Consider the following 15,673-nt stretch of genomic DNA (forward strand, 5'->3'; position numbering starts at 1 on the left):
TATTTAAACATCATTACATAGATATTGTGACCTACCTGGTGGTGGAGGGTGCTCTAGTTGGCCAAATTTCCATCAAAATCAAAAATTTTATTATGGTGTATTCTTATGGGTACATTTCCTACTTGGGACATTGTGCAAAGGTGCCATAAGATTGGCCTAGGCTGGTGCACTTTGTGTAAGCATGCTGAAGAGTCTATACTACACATTTTCACTCACTGCTCATTTGTAAGAGAATTTTGGTTGTCATTCAAAAGAGTTTTAGGGGAGTTTTGTTGATGGGAGGGTGCCTCTTTTGTGGATATCTATAAAGGTTGGGTCGAGCTCAGGGAGACCTATTAGTTTGAATATCTGCCCCTAATTATTGCATGGGACATTTGGTTGGGTCACAATCGAGCTATTTTTAGGGACACTTCCTCTTCCCATGCCCGAATCGCTGTCGATTGTTTGGCTATCATGGATCACTTTCCCCAGTCTCGCCCATGGGCTAAAGATCAAGAGATTTTGGTGGAAAATAAAGAATTAAACTTTCCTTGGCGATACTTTGATGGGGACTCACAGGAGGATGGGGCTTTTTGCGTTAGGGGTTTCATCCTTCACTTAATTGAACGAGTGTTCTTTCATATCAGTATGGGTTTCAGGCAAGGCACAAACAACTTGGTTGAACTATTGGTGTGCAAATACTTGATTGCCTTTGCTCTAGAAAAGGGTTGTGACCGAGTTCAAATTTTTGGGGGCTCTGTCCTGGTGGTCAACTAGGTTAATGCTTCAAAATCCTATCACGCTATTTCTCTTTCAATTATACTTGCTAATATTTTTTCGTTTGAAAGCTTCATATGTTACCATGTCAATTAATCATGTCTTCAGGGAACGAATTATAGGATTGTTGACAAGATTTCTAAAGAAGGCTTTCTCCTGGATCAGGGGCTTTGACATATGACATAATTTGGCGGTCAGGATTCTTGGCAGTATTATCGTTGTCTATTTTCAGAGGAACCAATTCTTAAGGATCCTAGCTTATTTATTCAGATAGTTATTTTGTGTATATATTTACTGTATGGACTCTTTTACGATTATTTTATGTTTAGTTTCTATTATGATGTTCGACATATATATCTAGATGATTAATGCACAAGACTGGGATACCCATACTTGTGTATCAATTGCTACTAAACAACTTCATGGACCATTGTGTTTTGTGGTTAACTTCCATGTTTTTCCCCCTTGTGGGGATATGGATTTTTTTTATGGGATGCACGGGTATGTTCAAATACTATGTTTTTATTTTTCCATGGCTGGGATCCTGGTTGTATTTGGAATGCATGATGGAATGCATATGCAAAATGTATTTCTGGACATTTTTCTTGGAAAAAAAAACTAGAGGAATGGACGCCTTCCTCACTGTGTTGAGTAGAGTGTCGATACCAAGTTTTTATGATTATTGTATAAACTATCAATATAGAAGGGTATCTAGGAGGAATACATTATCAAATGAAAGTTGTTTGCTAACAAAAATCATAATCTATTCACATAAATCATGTTAGCTTTGTTATATTACCGAAATTGATAGTGTATCTCATGGAACCCATTTTTTTCCAATTTCATTCATTTTTCAAATTTGTTTTTAACCACCTCCAACTTTATGAAATTATGTGAATTACAAATTTGCAAGTTTTTTTTCAAATATTGTAATCATTTGCAAATTACCTTGTTAGTTTGAAATGACTGAAAACTAAAAAGGCATCGTGGAAAATTTCCTAGCCAAATAAAAAAGAATGTGAACTGAAGTCTAATGGAAAGTGTGTAATAGTTCCTACACATGTTCACCATGAATCCCAATGACAAATTGTGTACATCATGCACCCACATAAACCACTTTCCTATCGTCCAACACTAGATTATAATTAATTTCTAGGAAATACACAACCAATTATCGACCTTGACCTTGACCTCTAGGTGTGCCATCTTTGTAAAATGTTGGTTAGGAACAATACAAAGAAATGCATGAGAGTTGTGGGTTAACGACAATTCTCTCCTCCTCCTTTAGTCATGCTCATCATGATGACACAGACATTCATATTGTTATTATAACAAAATGGTAGTGGCTTTTATGTCTCTGTCTTAAATTGTCAGCTTGATTCCATCATGGAGATACACCATCCCCTTGGCAGTCCCCATGACGATGTGCCTGCACTGCAACCAACTCAAAGTTTAGGCCATGGAATTTCTTCCAAATATATTTTCGTTGATACTGCCATTGGGCATGTAATCGTATATCATGAACCTTTGATTCCCCTCCCTTTCATCGCTAGCTACACAAAAAATCTCTCAAAACAACTAGACTCCCATCCCTGATGTTGTTGATCTCCACCTCGTTGATGTTTATAAATTTCGCACCCGATTATTTAGTTTAAAATCTTGGGTAGGGAGAGATCATTTGAAATCGGCATGGAGCTAGCACTGAATGCTTATAGTGGGGCTAAGACTATCCTATCACCACTTGCAGTTACACCTGGGAGAGCCAGAGCTGAACAACAAAGGAGCTGTCGGAAATGTTGTGGAGTTGAGATGCCGAAAAATGTCACACATGATCATCTATGACCATCATAGTTTTTTATATGATCACCATAGTATGCACTTAGCCAATTATTGGCTGATTGCATGCAAAATTTGTATTTTATATGATCATCAGAGTATACACTAAGTCAATCATTAGCAATTGTTTTTTATATGATAATCATAGTATATACTAAGTCAATCATTGGTAACTTAGTGTATGCTGAATAATGTTTCCATTTTCTATAGCTTAATGAGACTAACAATCACAAAAAGTATATTTGGTTTGTTTTCTCTAATGGAATGATTTTCCTAGAAACAAAGAATGATTTTATTGGAGACTTTAAAAGATGGGTGTGGTATATTTGATCATTTTTCCTCCAATGGAGTGATTTTCCTAGAGACACTTAAAAGAGGAGTGTGGTATATTTGATCATTTTTCCTCCAACAGAGTGATTTTCCTAAAGACACTTAGTGATTCTATTGGAGAGGCTTTAATCGATGTGTGTTAATGAAGATGTAAAAAGGCACAAATAATAATTATAAAGAATAATTTATCATATTTAATTTTTTAATTAAATGAATGAATGATTTTTTATTTATTTATTTTTAAATTATGGTAAGGTTAGACACTTTATATTGCTTTTAAAGAAAGTTAAGTGATTGTTTTTCATGGGTGACTGGTCTGCCACTTGGGAAACTAGACTAGTAGTAGAGTTTCAAAACTTTAACATTACATATCAAGTGATATGAAAATGGGGCTCTTAGGCTTCTTGTCTGTTAACACTCAGGTTGTTCCCTTTGACTCCTAAGGGAATACGGCCGAGGTAACCACAAACCAATCTTTGGATCACAGGTTCTAGCCTACCTGTAATCAGAGAGTGCTCTCTCTTTAGAATTTAGCTTTGTTTTGTAATGTTTTAGGCTAGTTATGATGCACTGAATTTTGTTTAAAGTTTGGTTGAATGATATCTTCTAACAGTTGAAATGCAATGTTCAGGGGTTTTTAGTCCATTGGGCATTGGAGTCTGTGATTATGTGTTGCTTGAGGTATTTAGTGAGAATGGTGATACTGCAGGGCCAGATGGGTACTCATGAAACAATCTTCAAATTTGGGAATATGGACTGTTACTAGCCAGTGAGAGGCAACTAAGAATCTTTCACTATGCTGGTGATATGGAGAAATGAAATATTACTCAGGAGCAACTCAGAATTCCTGAACAGTATTTACTATGAAAGATTCAGTGTAAATGTGAGCAATTAAGAATTCCACATTCATAACTAATTCTGAAGAAGACATAATTAACATCAGAGATTGAGTTTGGGGTGTTCAATGAACAAATCCTGAACTATTCTTTTTCTCTAATGCTAAGACTAAGAAATATACAGCATAGGCGGATTATGTAAGAGAAGAGAACATAATGACATGGTTCAGAAAACTTATTGTAACATGAAATAACGCAGGAATCCTGCAGCAGCAAGCAAACTCATCACAACACTTCAAACAACGCAGAACTTCAGAAATTCCATCAGCTTCTTGTATTGAAAGTCTGAAATTACAGTATAGCTCTTCAGAAGAGAAATCAACAACCCCAACAAGTTTATGCGTGGGGATATATATACAACTGTTTTTACAAAAATATCTTAACGATGAGTCATTTGCTTAATAACTTTCTTTACCAACTCTCAAAAATAGCAGATGCAATATTTATTGCTACCTTAAATGAACAATCAATGGCTGTTCACTTCTGTCAGAAATCCTTTGACTTTTGGAGGCAACCGGGGTCGGTCAAGTGCTTTGTATTGATTTTGAGAAATCTGCCTTTTACTGCCTTGTCATGGTGCGGCTGCTTTAGCCCTGCCATCTGCATTTGTAGGTCCTGCTTTGGTTGCCAAATTTGACTGCTGAGTTGGCCTTTTCCGCTCCTTTCCCAGTCAGAGCAACTATATCAATATTCTGAAAATGCTGACTTGTGATCGATACACAAAAACTTGGTAAATAAACCTGTTTCTTCACAGCAAAGTTTGTATCATGCCCATCCACCATTCCTGCGTAGGCAATTGGTGTCTCAGGATTTTACCTAAGGTCTCATCTGCCTCAGTGTATTTGTAATAGTTTGGAGGCACTTCAAAAAGATGTTTAATCTCATTCATAATAAAGAATAAATTTTCTAGCTTGTCATAGAGACTCTGCCCAGATGGAGGCCCTGTTTCCTCTGGGGCACTTGCTGATGCAGTGATCTGGTTTGTGGCATAACTATTGACCCTTTTGGCATAGTGCTCATGTGATAGTAACCTTCCTACACTAGTTACCAAGCTGGGAAGACCTCTGTCATACAATGCTGTGATTTTTTCAATAAATTTATTCACATCTGCCTGCATTTCTTGACACCTTCTGTCCAATGTCTGCACATAATTTCTTAAGGTAAGCACCCTCTTTATTAGTAAAATAGTATCAGTTCTACTGGTGATACCCATTCCTGCCAGCTGGGGGCCAGTGCGATTGTTAAGGACATTAATCATTCTGTTGGCTATTTCAGGCATATTCCCTAGAGATGCCCTGGCTCTCTGATTTTCTGATTTGGCCCTGCCTATGAGATCCATATGCTCATGGATAGTTTCAATATACTGCCACTGGTCTATAATGGATTGACCAATGTTGGCCCATAGGATTTTCTTAACTTCAACTATAACCTTATCAAGAGAAAGCTCTTTTTCTAGTTCCTTTATTCTTTTTTCAAGAGTCCTTACCTCTCTTGTTCTTTCAGCTATGCTCTGCTTTGATTTATCATATTTTTCTTCAATAGCAGCCAATTTTTCTTTAGTCTCATTCAGCTCAGCCATCTGTGCTTCTAGTGCTTCAAGCTCCTTCATCATATTATGCATGCTGAGGCTGGGCACCTGTTCTGATGTTGTTGTTGGTGTTGTTACTTCTGTAGCTGGTGCTGAGCCTGAAGGGCCTGCCTATGATGTTTGTCCGGTGGGAGGACCTGCTGCAGTAGTTGCAAGTGGCACACCTTCAGTGGATGCAGATGTCTGTGCTGGCTGAGTTGGTACTTCACTTTGTTTTGTTTTTAATGCTACCTCCAATGCACCCTCTGTCTCCATCAATCTCTTATATAAACTCAGGAGTAAAGCAACCACATCCTGATCCTTCTTTTGTTCTGCAACCTCTCCAGTCTGAGGATGAAGGGTAGCTGGCAGCTTGATATGCTTTCTCAGAGCTGCTATGTCTTCATCTCTTTTCTTCAATAGTGCCTGCACACCCCTAGGGTCCTTTGGATCATGTCCCAGCTCTATAATAATTTCTTCCAAGGACTTGATTCTGTTGTCCTTGGCTTGAGATGATGCCTTTTCTAGTTCTAGCTGAGCAGTAGTATTGTGTAGAGAATTTTGCAATTGGTGTGCTAATAGGGTTTTTTCAGCCAATGTGGAATAGAGCATCTCCCCTGTTTGCCTGTGTAGCTCGATCTGGTCCATGGGGTGGATGTCTTTGGCGAAAATCTCCAAATTGGTTCTGATATAATCAGCAGCTGATTGAGGTTGATGCATAGTAGGCTTAAAATGACTGAGAGTCATTTTTTGTTCTTGAATATCATAAGCTGACATTAGCCTCTGCTGATTAGTTGGTGCCATCTTTAAGAGTTGATTGTAGACCTGGTATTTGAGAGGCTCATTTCTTTTCTTGATGTCTATGAACTGCTTCTTGATGCTAGAGTCCGCCTTGGACCGCTGCCTTGAAGAACTTACCTCTGCCCCATGTGGCATCTCTTGTCCTTGCTGCAAGGAGCTGGTCGATGTTTCAATGCTAGGAGGGAGCATAGTATCGGTTGGTCTTTCCGGCAATTCCTCCTCTGAAAAGGGATTTAGCATTTGTCTTTTCTCACCTTGCTGATCCGTTGAAGTAGTAGGAGGAGTATCCTCTTGCCTATCCCTTTTCCTCATTCTTTCCTCATTAGTTGGTGTTTGTAAAACTGTAGACTCAAATGTTACCTCCTGCCTTGGAGGGATTTGCTCTTGTGTTTGCTGCTCTGTGGAGGCAGGTGCCTTAGCTATGCCTTCTTGCTGTTCTACTTGTTGTTCCAAATTAGGAGGTGACTCCTCTTGTTGTATTGCTTTGCCTTTAGCCATGTTTGCTGCTTGATCAGTTGTTTTGGCAGACTGCTGGGGAACAGTGGACGAAGAGGCAGCTTCTCCAAGATGTTGAGGGGCTGAAGACCAAACCTGTCCAAAATATTCCAAGTCAACTACTTTTTCTAATTTCTTAATGGCTCTTTCTGCTAATTCCTCTTCAGAATAATCCTCCACTAATGTGCATTCTCTCCACTCTAGTTGGTTAGCATGTTTTTCAATTTCTGGAATCCTAAAGTGATCATAGGTAGCAATCCTATACTTGATTCTTCTGAGGCTTATGAAATGGTTAGGGTCATAGGGTGCCCAATAGAAGCTTGTCTTGAGAAGGAGGCCTTTTAGGATCTTGTCTGCCTCTTCCCAAGCTTCTTCCCTTTTGTTAAAGATAAATGGACCCAGCTGGTGCTTAATTTTTAGCTGTGCTTTCTTATTTCTGCTATGAAAGTGGATCATGTCTGCATTGCCAAACTGCCAAAAGTATTCTAATGCAAAAAGTCTCATGGGAACATACTTTGGCAGTCTGTATGGGGCTAGCTCACAGCCATATATTCTGATCACTGTGTGGTCTTGGTAGAAGTACCAATCTCCAATGCTATAGTTCTTTCAAATCTGGAGGATTTTCTGCATATCATCGGTGAGTCTAGGAGGAGGGGAACTCTGCAGCAGGGACAAGGCTGGATGAATGAACAGGTCAATGAACACACAGTAGTTGTATGGCGAGTAATGAATATGATGACAGACTGATGTCCATAACATTACAGATCTTCTATTTCCCTTTGCATCTAACTTCTTGAGAAAAACAGGAAAGCTATCAGGCTGATTGTACAATAGCAGATGATATGTATAGGAGGTGTATTTGAATACCCTCTCTCTCTCCAGGTTCATGAACTGTTCATGAATCTTGTCGGCTATAAATGTAGCATAGTCATACTGGACAGCAGGGGGCTGTCCTGGAGTGAACATGGATAGCATTACCAAGGTTGTCTCATCCACAAACTCACTGGTTTTGAATCCTAAGATGGAGGATATCATGTCTACTAGCAGTCTCCCTATGTCATTGAACCAGACATGTAAATAAGGGGGAGGCTGCCGGGGCTGGAATTCTGGGAGCATGAACAATTGGCCAATTCTTTTGATTTGTGAGTTGGACAGCTTGGCACCTTGCTCCAACAAAAGTTGCATAGAAAGAGGAGTCAGTGGCTTTGCAGATTGAAACTGTAGCATTTGGTTGATGGCTTCAAGAGTGACATGGAATAATACAGAGCCTGAAGCACTGAGAACAGCCCTTTGATTGGGGTCATAACTTGTGCAGCATTGGTGAATCAAATCAGGGAACTCATTCACCTGAGGGAGATAATAGATTGGTAAGTGGGACTTCCAGATTCCCAAGAGGTCAGTACCATCTCTGTGTTTTTTCTTTAGCTCACAAACGGTTTCTATGTGATATTTGTTACATAATTCAACTGTTTCTTTCATTTGATAATCTTTGTCAGCAAGGGCCAACCATTCTAGGTCTTTATGTGGGGCATTCAGAGGTGCAATATTCAATGCCACAGGGGTCTCCATTGTTTAACTGTTATTTGGAGTTGTATTGAACTTGACTTTCTGAAAAAGGTAACACAGAGCAGTGAATTTCAATGGATAAGGCAATTTGCAGAGAGAAAACAGGTAAATTGGGGTGAAACAGAGTTAAAATGCTCCTGAGAGAGGTTAAAAGAGCCAATGCTGGGACTGAGTACTGCTTTTACAGTGGAATTTTTCTGGTAATGGCTTTAAGTCGCAAATGCGCAATAAGCTGTGGAAGCTTGGTAAATTTGAACAATGGGAGCCCCTACAGGTGAATTTGGGGCTTAAAGTGGGAGATGGAGGTTCTTCCTGCTTAGGACTTTTTAGCAGTTCTTATGTTTTCCCTTTTCTCTCGTTTAATACAGTGAACTTGGAAGGACCCGGGTATGCAGAGGGAATTGATAAATACCTGGGGACTGTGTGGCCGATGGTGTTGAAGGTCGATTGAACACACGGCGCCGACAGCTAGGGAGCAAGCTTTGGAGTTGGCGGACAGGCGACGTAAACGGCATGCAGGAAATACAGTGCGCGTTTGGTAAGAAAAATGGGAAAAAAACGATTTTTGCGCGATAATATGGAAAAATTGATATTTGGCGCCTTTTTGATGGATGACGTCAGCATGACGTCATTGGTCCGGTCGGGTACGGAGGAATGATGTGTCGACTGGTGATTGGGTTGACATGGATGAGCGACGTGGCGGACAGGTCGGAGAAATGGCGGAAGGTAGGGTGACGTAATGCTGATGCGGAGATGACGTGGGGCGGAAAGGGAGAGCGGTAACAAAGGGTGGTTAGCGGTATTATCGGACCGCTTAATGTACGGGCCCGGTAATGGTCAGAGGCCGCCCGCTCCAGTAACAAATGGGCACGCGTCCCAGGCCCTACGTCACCCTCTGACAGATTTCGGGCGGTAAAGGACGGACGGAGGGGGTGGTCCGAAATTGCTGTGGACCGTCGGATGGGAGGGCCCGGATCCGACGGATGACGGGCCGCGAACATGTCAGCACGATACGGCGGGACCCGGCGGGTATTTTTTTAATATTTTTTGCTTTTTGGTGAAGCGCGCCGAAATATAAACATTGGGAAAACGGCTTAAAGTGGGTTTTCTTCAAAAATTCACATAATGAGCGGGGAGAATACGACATTGCAGTTTATAAGGTGGATAAGGGTTATTAAACCAACCAAATGTTAATTTAATCCCCAATTATAGAATGAGCTAAATTCATGAAAACCTTTGATTCTGTAACATTTGCCGAACTTTAAATATATGGCTATAATGCCCGGGGGGGGTATTTACATATTTTTTGGTTTTTTCACAATAATGCTATAATAGTAGGGGAAGAGGAGCACTTAGGGAGTTAGATAATAGGGTTAGAAGTCAATGTGAATTGGGGATGTGAAAAATTGAAAGTGAGGAATGGTTTTACACCAGAAATGTGGCTTCTTTTCGGAGAAGAAGGTCAAAACTTGTCATGAATTTTTCCAAGGAGAAATACAAGAAGGACTATTTAGGGAGGTCCTAAAGTCCTCAAGGGGATGTTAGAAAGAGAGTCTCTGGGGAAAACAGGGGAAGTTAGACATGCTTCCATATTTTGTCATCAAAATGCTGCATAGATACCTCTACAAATGCTAATATGTGCCTTCTTGATCAAGGCCAAAACTGAATAGAATCAGGCTTCTGCAACTTCTGGCTACCTACCCAGCTTAGTACCTAGCATTTTTTGTTACTTCAGGGAGGGTGCACTTAGACTTGCAAACCCTCATATGCTCTTTTCTTTTTGCTGCCCTCCTATCTAAATCTACCCTTATATCTTCCAAGGGCCCAGATTAAGCTGATGGGCTCCTTCCTTTCTCTATCCAGCTACTCATCTGTCAAGCTTGAACTGTTTGAACAGGTACTCATTCTCTAGTCTAGAACAGGCAATTTAAAACATGGCATGGCCCAGTTTGAACTGTTGAGCCATCCATCAAGATAGCAGTGGCATTTGGGTTGGCCACTTTCCTGGTCTTTCTTTGGGGTTCATTTCCATTATTTTTTCTGACCAATTCATTTTCTTGCCTTTTGATTATTCTTTTAAGGCATACCCTCTTTACATGTTTTAATTGTTTGCTTCTTTCACAAAAAATGGAACCTTTGTATCATCAAAGATGAACATTTTTGGCACTCCTACTGTCAATCATGAAAAATGAAACCCTATTGGTATAGGAGGCTAACAGTGGCTCCACTTGGGGATGACTTTTCCAGATGAAAAGTCAAGATCAGCAGGTCAGACCGCCTTGTTTTTTCATTCTTTTTGCAGTCTGAAACTTTCCATTTGTTAAAGACTATCCATCTGAATCCAAGAAACTTGTATGAAATACTCATTAAGCTGATCTGCTGTGAAATCACAACACTGTTCTTACCTTGCTTCTCTGAGTGTTTCTCATCACCTAGATAGTTCCCAAGTACCTTCTCTTGCTTTCCCATGACAAGGTCAATAATATACATCAAAAAAAAGTGCAGCACCTTAGTCTTTCTCAAAATCTACTTCACTTGGACCTTCATCTATCCGCTGTAAATAAACACACTGAAAATACAAATATTTATGTACAATATACAATTGAGCAGTGCTTGATCAAAGGGGGTCAAAATAATGCTTGAGCATCCTCCCATTGACTGGACCTTCCTCAGTGTTTGAGTCATCCAAACTCCTTAGAAAATAGGTGTTATTACCTTGTACAGCATAAATTACATAAGGCCCCTTCCACAAGAAGTCAAATTTACCATGTTTTCCTTTGTCCTCCCTCCTGGAATCCCATCTCAGCACTTTGTTTCCTATAAAGAAGTCTTCAGCTTTGGTTCTTTTGTCAAATACTCTTTTGAGCTTTTCTTGCAGTACTTGGGTTCTTTGATAGACTTCCTCTCTTGTTTGTTGTAGGTGGATTGTCTGATTGATCCTTCTTTGAATGTCATTGGGCTCAGCTTGTATTTCTTGCAGCAACTTGATTACAGGAATACCTAAAGATGAAGGAAACCTTGCTTCCATTCCATAAACTAGTTCATATGGACTTGTACCAATGGATCTCTTGGTGGTCAGTCTGTCTGCCCACAGTGCATTCACCAACTTCTTATGCCAATTCTTTTTATTTTCCTCCAAAACTTTCTTGATGATGTTGATGAGGCTTTTATTGGAAGACTCAGCTAGGTCGTTACCTTGAGGATAGTAAGCAGTGGAATGACCTAAGGTCATATGATATTTGTGGCAAAAGTTGATCATTTTTTTGGACTTGAAAGCGGCGGCATTGTCTGTGATAATTTTGTCTGGACAGCCAAACCTGGACAAGATGTTGGTTTCTAGAAATTGTATAATAATGGAGTCATTGGCCTGCCTACAGGGGACAACTTCTATCCATTTGGTGAAATAGTCTGTAGCAGTCAGAATCCACCTATGCTGGCCAGAGGATGGGGGGTGAATTTCACCAATAAAGTCTAAACCCCATTGCTGGAATGGTCTCTCAGTTGAAATAGGTTTGAGTGGTAAAGGCAGCAGCTTTCTCTTGCCTTCAAAAATTTGACATTTGTGACAAGACATTACAAATTTTCTCACATCAGTAAACAAGGAAGGCCAATAAAATCCAGCCCTTAGGATTTTATCAGCTGTGGATTTCCAGTATAAGTGTCCTCCACAGTCACCTGCATGAAATTCCTTGAGGACATTGTCAGTTTCATCCAATGTTAAGCAATTAAGTAAGATTCCTTCATGATTTCTCCAAAACAAAACATTGTCTATAATACAAAATTTTGATGCTTTCATTTTCAAGAACCTTTTCTTAGTTCTGGACAACCCTAGAGGAGCTTGCAGGTTTAACAATACAAAACATATATCAGCATACCAGGGAGATTGCATAAAGGCTTGGTTGATCTGTGGAGTCGCCATCTCCTGTTCGTTGTCCAGTTCATTAATGTCAAGGGCTTGGAAATTGGTTTCAGTCATCAGCTTGGCTAGACCTTGTCCTTTTATCAGTTTGGTAGGCTTGATTTCCATGTCATATTCTAAGATATTGGCAATCCACTTGCCCCTCCTACCTTCAATTCCTTCTTGGGTTAAAATGTCCTTAACCACTGCATTTGGGACGTAGGAAATGACATGAGAGTACAGGATATAGATTCTAAAGTCTTTGATTGCTTTTACCAATGCATAGGCTTGTTTTTCCATAATCTGATACTTCAAGGGGGCATCTCTAAGGGCTCTGCTAAAGAATGCAATGGGTTTTTCACAGCCTTGGTCATCTTTTTGTAACAGAACAGCAGCAATTGTATGCTCAGATGCAAAAGAAAAAATGATGAAATCTCTATCAAACCTAGGGCTTGTTAGGACTGGTGTGTTTGTCAATGCTCTTTTGATATCCTCAAAGGCTTGTCTAGCTTCCATGGTCCATTTGACCTTGGAATCCTTTTTCAGCATATTGTTTGTGAGCTCAGCCAAATTAGGAATGAACCTTCTCAAGAAGTTAATTTTTCCTAGAAAGCTTTGTAGTTCTTTGATGTTTCTCGGATGAGGTACTTGTAGGATAGCTTGAATTCTGTCCGGATCGATCCTAATACCATCTTTTGAGATTATATGCCCTAGGAGTTTACCTTCCTCCAGGCCGAACAGTGATTTCTTTGGATTTAAAGATATGCCATATTTCCTACAAATTATGAAAACCTGCCTCAAGTGTTCTAAGTGTTCTTGGTCTGATTTTGAAAAGGCAGTAAGATCATCCAGGTAGACCACCAGAAAATCATGGATTTCCTTGGCGAAGGCTATATCCATTGCTCTTTGGAAGGTGGCCCCTGCATTCTTAAGCCCAAAAGGCATTTTGACATATTTGAAAGTTCCCGAAGGTGTTGTGAAGGCAGTTTTGTCTTGATCATCTGGGTGTACTAAAATCTGATTGAATCCAGAGAATCCATCTAATAATGAGATCCTAGAGGCTCCCACTACCCTTTGTAGGATATGATCCATTTTTGGTAAGGGGTAATGGTCTTTGAGAGAGACTTTATTCAAATTTCTTAGGTCAACACACAGTCTGATCTCTCCCGTCTTTTTCCTAGTAGGCACTAGGTTTGAAATCCATTCTGAGAACCTGATTGGAGCAATGATTCCTGCTTCATACATACGTTTCACTTCTTTTTCAATGAGAGGAAGGAGCACAGGGTTCACTCTTCTAAGTTTTTGTTTGAAAGGTTTTTGGTTTTCTTTTAAAGGTATGGTGTGCTGGATGACTGAGGTATCATAGGATTTGAGGTCCTCATAGCTCCAGGCAAAGACATCTTGGAACTCTTTAAATAACTCAATGTATTTCAATTTCTGATCAGGTGGTAATGCTTTAGATAATTTTATCATTTTGGGATTTTCTGTAGTTCCAATGTTACAATCTTCAATTTCAGCATTCAGCGGTTGCATTTTTGGTTTTCTTGAGATATCATTTGAATCAAACAGATCCTCCAAAGGGGTTAGACCTGTGGGCAGAAAATTATCTTTTAACTCAATTACCTCTGCTTCTGTTTCAGCCAGTTCATCTTCATCTATTTGCCTCAACCTTTGTATACTTTCGTTGTTAAAGGTGGTAGGATGCAAAACCAGATTAGCTGTTTCAGCTGATATATTCTGTGTAATTGTGTGTGCCTGTTGTTGATCATCTCTAGTGGTCGAATCAATGTTAATGCCAGAGAATTCCTCTTTTAGAGTGAGAAAGTTATTAATCTGTGTGTCACTCTCAAAGACTTGCCAATTTTTGATGTTGTCCGGAACTGCAGGTCTATGTTTGATTTCAGCAGTGAAAGTGTGATTGGGTTTGAAAGGCAGCTTGCAAGTGCTGGCGAAGGTTGCCAAGCTATGAGCATGTAGATTGAGCTCTCTAGAAATTTTAGTTAACTGGGATTCTGAAAAGGTATCAAGTACCTGGATAGCTGCTCCCTTATATGCTCTCAACCTTAGATCATTTGTGGTAAAGTTTCCTTTCATCTGTTGTATGATCAGATCTGAATCTCCTAAGATTGAAACTTTGGTTGCACCCAAATTTTTTATGAGTTTCAGACCTAACAAAAGGGCCTCATACTCAGCCATATTGTTTGTGCATCGGAAGTTTAACCTATATGCATGACCCTCAGCCTGGTCATTGTGCATATTGTGGATCCAGACTCCTGCTCCAGCTCCTAACTTGTTTACAGAACCATCAAATTCTAAGTACCATAAGGTTTCATGATCAAGATTTGGATTGAGATCTTTAGAAAGTTGTATCATGGGCAGATTGGTTTCTTGCAAGTTGCTTGATACATCGTGCTCCTTCGTTATATCAGTTTTGCCTAAAGTCCTTTGGTCTTGGGGGGCAAATTGTTCATTTAATTCCTCTGTCTCTGCTGCAGTTAATAGTTCAGAATAAGCCTTGTTGCAGATGTCAGCATTATAGAGAATAAATGAATCCATGTCAGAGTGTATTGAATAGATTGGGAAGTTTTGGGGCTTCTCTTGACTGCTTACCACATATTTCATTAATGTTTCGCGGTATAATCTCTTTGGCTGTCCGAAGACTGAAATGGTAGCATAGGACATGTCTAATTGCAAAGATCCTTGGAGTTTGGCCCCCCAGGATCTGGACAAGAGCATACCATACTTAGGAGGTATGTCAGCTACTACTACATCCATCAAAATTGTTTTGGTTGGGTATTGGACCAGGGAGACACATAAATCTTTAATCAAGCCTAAGCACCTGACTTGGCTTGAATCAAATGAGAATAGATCTTTATAAGGTCTTGTGATGTCTAAGTCGAGTTTTTCCATTACAGATTTGGGCATTAAGTTGTGTGAGGCCCCGGAATCAAACATTGCATTGTGTAGAACCTTATCATGAATGTTTAAACTGACATAGAAGGGTGGAACCCCTCCATTTTCTGTTTTTCCGTTAACCTCAGGACCAAACAGTAACTCTGGTTGATCATCTAGGACATTCACAGCATCTTTATTGTCTGATATTTGGAGTGACCTATTAATCTGCTGTCTGTACACTTGATGTTTGGCCAATTCAGAAAGAGGGATTGATATCTTTAGCTTACTTATTTCTGTTTCCAAGTTAAAGGGCTTTTCTATTTGAATCTTGGCATTAAGTGCAGCAGGTTTTTCCTTTTCGGCTGGGTTGTCAGTGGTCCTTTCTTCATGGTTGGTATTATTTTGAGTGAAATTGGTACCATATTTGTTTTCCGGGGTGGTATCTGCCCTTGCCTTTGAAGGATGGAGTGGGGCTGGCTGGTTTTCAGAGGGCTGTTGTTCTGAGATATCCTCCACAGTGACTTCTGTGGTATGTGGGTTTGAGTTGCTAGCGGATTGTGGAAGAACAGTCTTGTCATTGGTCTTTTTTGGCTGCTTACTGTCCCTTGGTTTAAGAGGTTCAGGTACATCTAT

The sequence above is a fragment of the Pinus tabuliformis genome, chromosome 1_2, assembly GCF_031772625.1.
Source record: "Pinus tabuliformis cultivar Carrire ecotype Pingquan chromosome 1_2, CPIR1, whole genome shotgun sequence".
Lineage (NCBI taxonomy): Eukaryota > Viridiplantae > Streptophyta > Pinopsida > Pinales > Pinaceae > Pinus > Pinus tabuliformis.